Here is a 13,665-nt window from a genome sequence, read left to right on the forward strand (position 1 = left end):
CGCTGATTTTGCGGGGGAAGGGTCCCCCCTCGTGCGACTCCCTTCCCCGGGGGCTGGAGCAGCGGGAAGGGAACAAGCCTCCGAGCCCCGGCTCAGCAGCCCGAGCAGAATCCCCCGGGCTCGGGCCCGCTGCGAGCCTCAGCGGACAGACACCCCCCCACGCTCGCTTCTCCCAGGCTCACCCCCCCCCCCTTCCTCCCTTTCTTTTAAATCACTTCCATCCATTCCCCTGATTGGTCCCAGCCTCCTGCCGGGTCATGGGGTCCTGGGCCTGATCCAATCAGGAGGCCGGATACTGGCGTGTGGGTCCGGCCTGGCTGGGTGCCGATTCGGTGTGTGAGCAGGAAGGAGGAGGCTGAGCCCGGCTGCCCCCCCCTCCCCCGCCACCCCCCCAGACGCTCGCGGAGCCTCCCCCCGCGCACCCACCCCGCTGGCTGGGGCCCTTCAGTCGCCGCCTCCTGCCGCCGCCGCCCATTGTCCGCCCAGCCCTCCGCGGCCATGCCCCTGGGCTCCTGCTGCTGAAGGACCCGAGCCCCCCCGCGCCCCCCTGCGGCCGCTTTCTGTCTCCCCCCGCCGTGCCCGCGCTGAGCCCCGGCTCCGCAGCCCCCCCATCCCGCCTCCTCTCCTTCCTCACCCCCCCCACTTCTGCCCAGAGCCTGCCTGGCAGCCCAGAAACACCCGCTGATGGTGTAGCGCCCCAGGGGAAAGGTAAGTCTCTAACTTGCCTGCTGCTGCTCCCCCCCCCCCCCGCCCTTCTTGCTGGGTGAGTTGGGTGTTGGGGGGGTTAATAAGTGGGGCAGAGACTGGGGTGTGTGTGTGGGGGGGGGGGGGGGGGGGGGTTGATGGAGAAGGCGGCTTCTTTTGAATAGACCGGGTGCATTTGTGAGGTTGTTTGTATCGCTGTGTAGGGGGGGGGATCCAGGGTTTCGTTTCGTTTTGTTTTGTTTTGTTTATTTATCTGCATGTAATTAAGGGGTCAGGTGAGGCCTCTCTAACTTGTCTGCTGCTTCTTTCTCCCCTGGAGCGTTTGAGTGAACTTGTGAGATTTGGTGATTGTTGCGTGAAGCGGGACTGGGGGCTTGATGTAGGAGGCCACTGTGAACCTCTTGCAGGAGTGGGGTGGTAGGAGGAGAAGCAGGGGAGTTTGTGTGCCTGCAATTTAAGGGAAGGTAAAGTGTCCAACGTGCCTGGTTCCTTTCTCCCTTCTCCTGCTCGATCAGTGCCTGGCTGGATTGTTGTTTTTGCTGCTAGTTGCTGGGGCTGTATGAGCTAGAGAAGGGGAAAAAAGGATGCTTCAACCTGTGAACATCTTGAAAGCATGTCAGAGGTTTGGCTGGGAGTGTGGGGAGAGAGAGGGTTCTATTTAACCTGAATGTAGCATAGAAAGGTAAAGTGTCTGACTAGATTATTTCCTCCTCGCAGCTCTTGTTTGAGGAGAGTCTGTCTGAATTATATTTGTTGCCACTAAATGTCTTGGCTCCATTAGTCTGATGAGGGTTGTTGGAGGAGGGAACCTTCCAGGTGTGGGGAAGTTGGAAGGGTTTAAAAAAAACAACAACGCATTTTTATAAATTAAAGAGTCTCTTTACTTTTCATGTGTCTTTGGGGACTATAACAAATTGCAAAATCAAAATTTTGATGCGGATGCAAATGGGTTTAGTTGTAACATTTTTAGTTGTGTGGGAAGTATTTTTTTTCTCTTTAGAAAGAGAGAGACACAAACCTAAACAGAAAAGCAGTGTGGGAGGTAGACAGCATTACAGGTTTCATTTCTGGGACTGGCTGTTCAAGAAGTTGCTGGGAAGAAAACAATGTGATTCATTGTTGAAGTGTCTCTTTCCTCAGATTTATTTTTGTACACTGGTTGCAGTTATTTTTGATTAACTGACTTCTTACACTGACTCTTTTCTTGGAAACCATAAAGTTCTTAGAAATTAGAGGCTCACAAGATTTTATGTACTCATTGGACTACCTTCTGAGTTCAGATTTGCCACAGTGAAATTATTTTGGGTTTACATCAGTGTAAATGAGATCAGAATCTGGTTCTTTGATATTAGTGTTACATTTGACTAGGAACACTTTGTTTTGAAAGAAACATGAAATGGCAGATTCAAATAATAGATTTTTTTTTTAATTTTATAAAGGAAATATATTTACTCAGAGGGAAAATGTGGTAGGTTGTAAAATACAGACATGCTACACGTCTCTCAGACATGCTACATGTTCAGTTTAATGTGTAATATGCTGGAGCTTTCTCAGTTTTAATGTTGCAAGAAACATTTTTATGTTTTGTGTACACAACTTCCTTTCAGAGGCAGGCAACCCAGGGTGGTGGGGAAGAGGAGAAGGGAAAATGGATTTGTGTAAAAAATAAATAAAAACATCAGTGGGTAAATATTGCATGCCTTGGCTTTGCTCCCTGTGTTTGCCCTGTAAATTACAAACTGGGGTTGATTTTAATGGCCAGGCTTGGGTGGATAGCAGCTTTGCAGATCTGTTGTTGTTAGTTGGTGAGGACTGGAGGGAAGAAAGGGAGGTAGAGACACACACACAATGCCCAGCCTAAGAGCTCATTGTTCTTTCTCATACACTCTCCCATATTTGGGACTATACTTGCACACAAACACAGCCTCTTGTTTCCTTCTTTTCTTTTGAGCAATGGAGGATCAGGACAGCATTTTCTACCCTGTTCCTCCCCCCCACCTCCTGGATGGCCTTTCTGTAACCTTGCAAAGGCGAAAGAGTAAATCGGAAACTAAAGGACATCAAAACGTTCAGCCTCTTCTTCCCTCCTCCCCTTCCCAGGGCTGGCTTCTGCTGCTGTTTCTTTTTTTGTTTGTTCGTGACTGTGTAAAGATGGGATAGTGCACTTTACATTCCCAGCCTATGTACATTCCCAGCCTACTTCCTTTCACCCTCTTCTCCCTCCCTTCTACCTTAGAAAAATTTTCCAGGGCAAGATGCTTTTTTCCCTCTGGATTTGTTTTATTTGTGATTTAAGATTTTTCTTTTGTGTGGGGGGGTGGGGGTGGAGAGAGTAGAAGAGATTGCTATTGAGTGAGAATATTTTGATGTTAAAGACCATGTTTAAGGTTAATACAGTGAAGGGGATAGAAGCGAGTGAGGATGCTATGATATTTAAAGGTGATCTACGGGCTGACAAATGTTTTACATTATATTTCCTCTCTCTATTCTAAACTGGATTTGTGTAGCTTGTTGAATGTCTTTTTATTTTACAATGGCATTTGTAAATGGGTTAGTTACAGGTGTGGTCTGAGGCTGCCAAAGTAGGGCAGGGTTTGCCACTTAGCAACTTCAGATTGGGGGTGGTAAATTCTCAAATGACTCACCAGTGCCTTCCGATGTCTGATGGCTTTGTGGTGTGCAGAAGTTGGAAGGGAAGGAGTGATCACAATATATTGGATCCTGTGAGAAGACATTTGAGGGTATGCAGGCACTCCTGTCATACGTTTATGGAGTACAAGGGTAAATAGTGTCATGGTTAGAGCAGGGAACTAGAGTCAAGACTCCCATATAATGTTTCTGACTTTGGCACTGACCTGCTGTGTGTAACCTTGGCCAAATCACTTCCCCCTCAGCGCCTGTTTTCTCAGCTTTGTAAAATATGGTGGCTGCATCTGGACGGAGAATTTTCAGGGACATTTCCCATGTTGTTTTATCACAAGTGCAACTCCAGTGTCCGTAACAACAGGGGGAACACTAGTGTAGACCAGCCACAGGGACATTTATTGTTGCCTCATCTAACTCAGCTCAAAGCATGTCTACATGACATAATAGAAAAACTGCCAATGGCTTTCTAATGCTTCAGCACTTTCTATATGGAGCTTTGCTGGTGTTAGAGTAATAGAGGGAGACTTCTCTGACCTTCTTAATGCACACAAGGCCTTTGAGATCCCTGGCTGAAAGATACAAGTGTGAAGCATTACTATTCTGTAAGCTGAAATGGTGACTGCAGCTAGGAGAGGCAAACCTGCCTTAGGCACCAATCCTGTAATTGGATTTATTCATCTCGACCCCTTTGCACTGAAGCGGAGTTCCGCTGGCTTCACTGGGGTTCTGCACAGGTGCAGAAATGTGTCCCCACAGATCTGATTGCAGGATGGGGGCTGTTTGGTCCTTTTCTGGAGCAAAGGGTCAGGGGAGGGGGAAGGTTTTCTAAATGCTGCATTACGGGATAAAACGTGATTCATAATGATTTTTCCTGATTTCAGTTCTGCTCAATAACTGTAAAAGCCATGTTCCTTGCTACGTCAGCATTAGCTGTAGTATTAATAGTTGTATTAATCATCAGTGTGTGTAAACTTCGCATCCTGGGCCCAAAATGCATTTGTCCATCCTTGCGATAAAGGGGGGTGTGCAGATTGAGAAGTAACTTGAATAATTTAATAAATAAATACTTGCCTTGGGCAATTGGGCAAGTAGAATTTTGCAAGATTGCCTTATTGGCTGCCTAATGGCACAGCAGAACCTGTGTTAACCTATTAACAGCTCAGCTGATAAGATAAGTTTGCCTAGGGGTGGCTTTGAATTCATAGACTTCATCTTTAAAGGACACTGAGCTTCGGTAACACACACTTAAATTTTATCTGTGATGTTAGCATGTAAATACAGTACTCAAAAAAAAAACAAACCAAACCTTTCAACCATCAGATTTACAGCAGAGAAAAAGTACTTGGTGGGTAGGCTTAGATCCTGCAATGACAGCTAAGTGGGAAGACACCTGCACCTACACAAATCTCCATTAGATGTGCGGGGTCTTAATCATTATAAGATCCCCTTATTTTAAATCAACCAAACTCTTGATTTGATTTCTGTATATTAACTTCTCTCTTGTATTACAGTATGAAACCTGTTCATTATTATCTTGTCACGATAATTTTAAATTGAAACCCAATTCTCCTTATGTGCTTCTAATAGTACAGTAGATTATTAAAACCAAAATATTTTTTTAAAGTAAGTATATGTAAAATGAGTAAAATGTTTATCCTTGAGCGTAATTAACCATTGGAGCAGCTTATCAAGGATTGTGGCAGATTGTCCATTACTGGAAACTTTAAATCTAGTTTGGATGTCTTTCTAAAAGATATGCTCTAGCTCAAGCACAACTGTTGGACTGGAAGCAATAATTTATTCAAGGTAGTCCCGTGGTCTCTCTTATGCAGGAGGTTAGCTTGGATAGCCTTAAAACCTATTAATTGTTTTTCATCTGTTATGCTATTCATTTGGTGCATTTTTCTTAGTTTGGATAATAGACTGACTAACTTCTTAAAAATTTCTAATTTTTGCTTTCTGGTTCAGCTGTACAAGCATGGAGCAGATGTCTGGGTCAGAGAGGGAAATGTTTAAGTCCAAACAAATGATGTCCTTAAAATATTTAAAGGACAACAAATGACTGCTTCTGTTCGTACTTGATTTTGTACATAGTCTTAAATCTAAACGTTGAGTTTAAACTGCTTGATAAATATCCCTTTTAAAATAACAAAATAAAGTAGGCTTTCTTTAAAGAGGGGAAAATACGATGGGAAATAATGCTACTTCCCAACATCATAGGATTCTTAAGTGTTGGAAGAAAAAACAGAACAAAATCCTGTTGTTCACATCAAATACTACTTGTTTGATATTTGTTTTGTTTGTTCAGTTCAGCTTGAAATGAGGTTTACAGTCCAATAATGATGTCTGTCCAATGGAATAATTGGAAACTAGCTGCCAGGATGGCATCACTAATAACCGTTGAGGAGTAGTTTTGGTTAGGAGGTTTTGGGGAAGATGAATATGAGGATGTTGCTAATACGTTGGTAGGAAATAAAATAAGGCACTTTTTGGAGGGGAAGATGTGTGGAGCAGGAACCACAATGAAGAATTGTGCTTCTTATGTTGGTTTGCCAGCAGCATTTTAAGCAAGCTTTTATAATGCTGGTAGTTATGTCCAACTTTTCCCTTCAAAGAGGCTGATGTATAAGCAACGGAGAAAACACAAGAGTACTGGGACAATTTCTTCTGCATTAGAAACATATTGAAGGGATTGCAGACAACTGAGTAAAAGACAAGCTAAAATATTAGTTGAAAGATCCCATTTCAACTGAAAGTCTAAATATAACTATTTAGTTAATTGAATACACAGAGTAGTAGGTTGAGCAAGAGAAAAGTAAAGCTATAGCCTTAGCTTAGGTGGTGACTTGCATCAGTTTTTCCTCTGTTTAAAATGGGGATAACAATGCCCTCCTTTATGAAACTCTTTGAAATGTCTGCTTGAAATGTGCCATATAGGAACTGTTGGTGGCTTTGTCAATCTTTCAGCATGCTGACGTTATACTTCTCTTGAAAGTGAAACTCTTAAAATGTAGTATAACGTGAGTGCTGCCTGCATTTGGTAAGCACGTCTATCAAGATTGCTTTAAAATCACTTTTGGATGTGGGTAATCTAAAAATAATTAATTAGTAGAAATTTAATGGGAGCAGCAGGTATCCTACTAAATGGTCAGTTTTCTATGCCTGTTGACTTAAAGCTTGAAGTAAGCGGGGGAAAAAAAATCTCAGATTTTATAGTGAAAAAGCCCGGAAGTAACCTGGGTATGAACCTCACTTTATATTTTAATTTTATTTTTTGTTAACAGTACATTAGCATACAAAATGTCCAGAGGTTCTGTTGTCCTATTTATCACAATGGTATTGAGATTAGAATGTCACAAATCAAATTTCGGCCTATTATAGAGTATACAACTCCTGCTGAATATTCAAAGTGCTTAGTTCCTCAGGCTGTATTAAATGAATACTGTCAACTTGAAATCCAGTCAGTTTAAAAACAGTGCAGTTGAAAGGAATTTCAGGTATTACACCTGACCCTGAGTTTGCTACCAATTGTTTTTGACAGTCATAGTTTCCTATTTTTTTTTTATAAACATGTTTTTTCTTTCCCCTGTTGGGTGTGTTTTTACCCAGTGAACAAGAGAAACTGCTTAACTAAGGCCTGGTTTACACTACAAACTTAGGTGGACATAAACTGTGTTAAATTGATCTACTAATATATGTGTCTACACTACCGAGTCCCTTCTGCTGACCTAAGTGGCCTGTAAAGTCGACTTCCGTAATCCACCTCCGTGAGAGGCATAGCACTTGATTTGACATCCACTGGTCGACACGGGGATAGCATAGACACTGTGTTGTCATGAATTGGCCTCCCCGAGGTGTCCCACGATGCTCCACTGTGACTGCTCAGGAGAGCATTTTCAACTCCACTGCACGTCAGCCAGGTACCCAGGAAACAGCTGCTCCCCTGGGAACTTCTGAATTTTCATTTTCTGTTTGATCAGCATGGAGAGCTCGCCAACACAGCTGATCATGGAGACTCAAGGCCGCAAACGTGCTCCAGCATGGAATATACAGGAGGTGGTGTGTGGGGAGAAGTCTGTGTAGGCTAAGTTCCAATCCTGCAGAAGAAACACTGATATCTGTGCCAAGATTGCACGGGGCATGAGGGAGAAGGGGTACACCAGGGACAGGCAGCAGTGCTGTGTGAAAATAAAGGAGCTTCAGCAAGTGTACCAGAAGACAAGGGAGGCAAACAGTCATTCTGGTTCTGCCCCACAGACATGCCGCTTTTATGAGGAGCTGCATGCGATTCTCAGCGGTGACCCCACCGCTACCCCGAAAGGCTCCCCGGAGACCTCCCAGGAGCCCCGGGTGACCTCGAGCAACAACAAGGAGGACATTGTTGACGAGGAAGAGGAGGTGGAGAAGACTGTGAGGTAGGCAAATGGAGGGTCCATTCTCCCTGACGGCCAAGAATTGTTTTTAACCCTGGAGCACATCCCTTCACAGGACCAGTTGGCAGTGGAGCGTGACGCCGGAGAAGGCACCCCTAGTGAGTACACACTTCCAATCAAACTGTCGGGGTTACATGCTATTATTTTTTTATGTTTAATCTGAACAGAAAAGTAGGTATTGGTGGCCACTCCAGCTGTGCAGAGGGTGCTCTCCGAAAAAGATTGTTTATGTGCATGGGTATGGCCCGGGAATCTTCCATGGAGATCTTGAGGAAGCTTTCATGGAGGTACTCTGCAATCCTTTGCAGAAGGTTTCTGGGAAGGGCTGCCTTATTTCATCCACCATGGTAGACACTTTCTTGTGCCACTCCAGTATTAACTCTGCTGGCATCATTGCAGCACAAGGACCAGGTCTGTACCCAGACGCTTGCAGCATCTCCCTTGCCACCTCTGTTACCCTAAGCAGAGTTATGTCACGTAGGGGAAATGGGGAAAGTTTTGAATGCGAGCCCTTAAACCACAAACAATTCAACAACTAATCCTCCCTTGTTTGGTGAAATCTTGGTCACACAACCACGCTTTCCCAAATTGCCATGGTTGTAGTTGGAAGGGATCACTGTGTATTGCAGGCAGCACTGGGGAAAAAAGTGGGGTGTGGCGGCTTCCTGTTTGTCTCCCCTCCCCCCAACCCGGTGCTGCTTTTGTAAAAAAAAACAAACCTTTTGGGAGGCTTTACACTGGTTCCTGTCCTCCAACACTATCCAGGTTGCTAGGGAAAAGGGGGCTTTTCTTAAGTTCCAACCTGTGGTCCCAAGGATGTCTTCAAAAGAGCAGCAGCACAAGGCCTCTCGCCCATGCCTCATGGTGTACTCACCACGGCTGGAGCAGCAAACTGACTCTTGCAATAGCCAGTGGTTGTGATTACGTTGTGGCTTGCAGTGAAGAGTATTAAGGGATGTTTTTTATTAAAAAACAAAAAAACCTTGCGCCAGAAACCACTGTCAATGCTACCCTTGTGCTTTGCATTCCTTGCAGCTGAAACCTTGTCCATCGGTGCATCCTTCACACCGGGACAGAGACTTTCCCAGATTAGAAGGTGGAAAAAGAAGACTCGGGAGGACACATTAAATGAGTTAATGCACATCTCCGAGAGTGACAAGACTGAGCTTAGACCATGGAGGATTACACTGTCCAAGAACTTGGACATGGAGGATAGGAGAGCATGCAGAGAACAAGAGCGTGCCACGCAGGAAGAGATGCTGCGGATTATGAATGAGCAGTCAGACATGTTGAGGCATCTGGTTGAGGTTCAAGAAAGGCTGTTGGATGCTGGAGTCCCTCTGCAGCCTATGCTGAACCTGCTGCCATCATTGCCCAGTTCTACATCCTCCTCCCTCAAACATCGAATGAGGTGGGGTGGATGGGAGTTTGGTGTCCCTTTGCCCTCAACACCAGGGGAGGGTACAAGAACCAGAAGGCGCCCATTCCCACAACTTTGATTGTTGTTGCAATGCAGCTCTAAGCAAGCTTTCCTTGTTTCTGCCCCGAAAGTGTTATCAGCCCTTTTGCCCCAGGTTATCTTATTTTTCTTTGCTGTCTCTGTGTGTTTGTATGCATAATAAAACTTAACTGATTGAGGAGAAAAGGCTCTTTATTCATTCACCATTCATTCACTGTGGTTGTTGGAGGTGGAGTTTATAGGGGAGAAAATGCAATGGAGGGACAGTTTGGTAAGGAACAACACAGATAAGTGTCACATTAATCTGGCTCATTGCTGAAACTGGTTTTCAAAGCCTCACAGAGATGCAGAGCCCCTTGATGTGCTCTTCTTCTTGGCCTGGTGTCTGGCTCATCAAAATTGGCTTACAGGCGATCCGCCTTAACCCCCCACCCAGGCGGAAACTTTTCTCCCTTTGTTTCACAGATATTATAGAGCACACAGCAGGCAGCAATAACAATAGGAATATTGCTTTCACTGAGGCTTTGTCTACAGTGGAAACTGAACAACAAAGTCATTCAGAGGTGTAAAAAAAAACACCACCCCCCAATGACAAAAATTTTGCTGACGAAAAGCACCAGTGTGAACAGTGCTTTGTTGGCAGCAAAGCTCTTCTGCAGACGAAGCTACTGCTGCTTGTTGGGGGGGGAAGTTTTTTGTCGGTGGGAGAGCTCTCTCCTGCCAACTGACAGCGGCTATACTGCGCATCTTTTAGTGGCATGATAAAAGGTGTGTAGTATAGATATAGCGTAAGATCTAACCTAGTAAGCAAACAACACCAGCGACCTTTTAAACATAAAAAGGCACATTCCACCACCATTCTGCACTTGTGCAGCCTGTAGTTGAACTGGTCCTTACTGCTGTCTAGGCTGCCTGTGTACGGCTTCATGAGTACTGGGAGCAAAGGGTAGGCTGGGTCTCCCAGGATCGTGATTGGCATGTCAACATCAGCAATGCTTATTTTGCAGTCTGGAAAGAAAATCCCTGCTTGCAGCTTTCTGAGCAGACCTGTGTTCCTAAAGATGTGTGCGTCATGCACCTTTCCTGACTATCCCATGTTGATGTCGGTGAAACGGTCTTCGTGATCCACCAGTGCTTGCAACACCATTGAGAAGTATCTTTCAGTTTATGTACTCTTTGGCAAGGTTATCTGGTGCCAAGATAGGGATATGCATTCCATCTATCACCCCACCGTAGTTAGGGAACCCCATCGCCACAAAACCATCCACTATGTCCTGCACATTGCCCAGAGTCACTGCCCTTCTTAGCAGAAGTGTGTTGGTGGCACTGCAAACTTGGATCACAACAAATCCCATGGTAGATTTACCCACTCCAAATTGATGCTCCACTGACCGGTAGCAGTCTGGCATTGCAAGCTTCCAAAGAGCTATCACCGCTTGTACAACTGAGCGGGGTCCATGCTTGTGCCGCGTGGGCAACCCAGGCTTGCGAAAAAGGCTTCGTTTGTTTGCTGTTGTTTTCAGGGAGGGAGGGAGGTAAGTGCATTATGGGAGGCTAACACCATGTTCCCATAAGGCATTGCAAGCCCAACCCAACATTCCACTAGGCTATGTGTGCTGTGGGACAGCTACCCACAGTGCAGTGCTCCATGCATCGATGCAAGCCCTGCTAGTGAGGATGCACTCCTATACAATGAGCATAGTGTGGACATGCAAGATCGACTTGCTTATATCACAGGCTTAATGTCGACTTACATGAAGTTGACTTAACTTTGTAGTGTAGACATGGCCTAAGGCTCTGATCCTGCAGTTAGATCCAAGTGGGTGGCTCCTGGCAGCTGTATGGACCCCCAGTTTAATGTCAGGTGGCATTCATGTGGCAATGAGGGTCTTGTTTTACGTTCAGGGCCTGACTGACTATACTGTGGGAGCCATGAAACTGACTATATACAAAGTGCTGTCAAGTGCAGAAAGTAAACAAACTGAAAAGTTCTACCTCTTGTTACTTACTTGTATATTGCTGCTAAGTGTTCCCTGTAAAAAAGTAAGCAAAAGCCTTCAGACAGAAATGATTAAAATTAATTGACGTTGTTCCCTCAAATAATTTGGCCTGTCTTCAAGGCATTATTTTCCTTTCTCTGTATCAAACTTGATTTACATATAAGGAGGTAAGAATCAAGGTTAAATTGTTCAGATAAGTTGAATGTTGATTAAATGTCTTAATTTTGGATTTGATCCCAAAGCACCTTGTAGTCTTGCCATCGAAAGTGATATATCTTGCTTATGCAGACATTAAATATTAAGCCTACAATCAGACTTGTGTTGGTGAACTGCTGCGTGGCGCCCCATTGAGTTAACTGGGGTTTCACAAGAGCCTTGTAGGTGTTACTTGTATGCCCTGGTCGTAGAATCAGAATCTGCCTTCCCCATTACAGTCAGAACTCACATACATCTGTATATCTCTGCCTTGTTTGAAACCATAAATGAAGGATATAGGTCAACACATTCTATAGTTTTGTCTGCCCTAGTATCTTAAAAAAAAACCCAAAAACCCACCAAAAACCTTCCATCGTTACACTTTTACTTGTGGGAGCATTAGAGTAGCCAGACTCTTAATGTTTTAACCGCCATGTTGTCTAGACCTGCTCTGAGCTGCTGCTTTAGACAACATGGTGGTTAAAACAGTCAGTCCATCTACTCTAGTGTGTGTGTCTGATGAAAGGGTGCTGTCTGTTGACAGCATTAGTGCTTCCAGTATGGCTACCATTAGCAGAGCTGGTCCTGTGGTAATGCAATGGTGGGGCGATGGTAAGAAATATACCAACTTAGACAAGGCATATAGTCTAGTAAAACACTTATGCATGTCCTTAACTTCAAGCATATGGGTAGTCCCATTGTGTAGTACTTAAATGCTCTGTTGCATCAGGGTCAAAGCAGCATGGCTTAGTGGACTGAGCACAGTACTGGGAGCCAGGACTTGAGTATAGAGCCCTACTCTCTCACTGTCTTGCTTTCTAAACTTGGGCAAGGCACAGCAAATCTGTTCCCCAGTATCCACATCTTTAAAATAGGGCTGGTACTAATCAGTATTAAAGTGAGGGTGAGGCAGAGGCTTGATCATTATTGTACAGAATATTAAAGATATAAAACATTTATATGAGTGTTTAAGGATTATTATTTTTTAAAAGTACATATGTGATTCAGCCTGGTAACACTGGGACCTACAAGGGTCCAGGATACGTGGTACTGATGCCAGAATGTCTTGTCTCCCTTTTCCCTGATATAGGAGTTTTTATCCATTCACGCATGTTAATATGAAAAACGGTTTAACTCTAAAAGAGGAAAGTGACGGTGCTTCAGAGACTTCAAGTGCTTTAAGGGCTGTTTCTCTCCAAGGAATTACTCCCAGTAAAAATTCATGGTGGCTGAACATGACAGAGTCTGCAGATTTGCTTCTAATTCATAAAGAACATTTGGTATGTGAGCCCCACAGCATGTTTGCTTTAGGGCCAGGGTATAGAATTCCACATCAAACAAATAAAGCTGTAGGGGGACGCTCTCTCTAACTACAAAAAGGTATTACACCATTTGGAGTGCAGAAAACTTTAGGATCAAAGGAGGTCTTTCCCCTCTTCAGCTAGCTTTTGTTCTCCATCATATTTTTACCTTTTAATTGTCAACTTTTCTTCATACATACTAATTATTCCTTCTGCTCCTTGGCAGCTTTTTCTCCAAATGTTAACTAATCTCTCTCCAATTAAATTCCACCTATGTTCTCCCGAGTAACCTTTTTTTTTTTTTTGCTTAAGTTCATGCCCACTTTGTTTTATATTTATACACCTTGTAGCAGCTATCCTCCCCTTTCTATCAAGATTGCATATATCTTATTGTGATATCATTTTAAAAGTGAACTGCAGAATTTAGTGTAGCGTTATTCACACACTTTTGTGGTGAATACACACCACAGCCTAATTAGTGAAGGTATTACCAGATAAAAAGCTTCACCTTATTCTTAATTCATTTTATCTTCTTTGAAAGTCCACTGGCTTGTCTAGATTAAGAAAAGATGACCTGGAATACATAATTTTAGGATGTCACATGCCTGAAAACTCATCACTTGCATGAGACTTGTGGTGTCTGCTACTGTCCAAGAATGAGGCGTCTTTAATAATAATAAATGCCATGCTTTTATCTAGCAAGACTAGTGTTTCTCTCTTCCCCCTCCCCCCCCGCCCGTTGACTTTGAACTGTAATCTTGATGATACAGTATTTTGCCATGTTTCTTGAAGGTCATGTAAGTTATTCATTGTTTTAGACCTTATGACATAAAAAACTAGTACAGTGTTATGTGGTTATACCAAACTAGCTGTGAGCCCTTTGGAAATTAGAGAGACCAAGTGGGTGAGGTAATATTTTTTATTGA

General features: G+C 44.0%; 1 protein-coding gene across 2 annotated transcripts in view; it reads left to right on the forward strand.

Annotated features, from left to right (window-relative positions):
• Positions 1-306: 306 nt before the first annotated feature.
• Positions 307-13,665, forward strand: part of RERE (arginine-glutamic acid dipeptide repeats) — a 396,332-nt gene continuing 382,973 nt past the window's right edge. The window contains exon 1 of one of the 2 annotated variants that reach the window (XM_037881385.2): positions 307-708. The gene's annotated coding sequence lies outside the window, so the exon portion shown is untranslated. The remainder of the gene's footprint in view (positions 709-13,665) is intronic. The other variant, XM_037881387.2, reaches the window with a different exon arrangement.

The sequence above is a fragment of the Chelonia mydas genome, chromosome 18, assembly GCF_015237465.2.
Source record: "Chelonia mydas isolate rCheMyd1 chromosome 18, rCheMyd1.pri.v2, whole genome shotgun sequence".
NCBI lineage: Eukaryota > Metazoa > Chordata > Testudines > Cheloniidae > Chelonia > Chelonia mydas.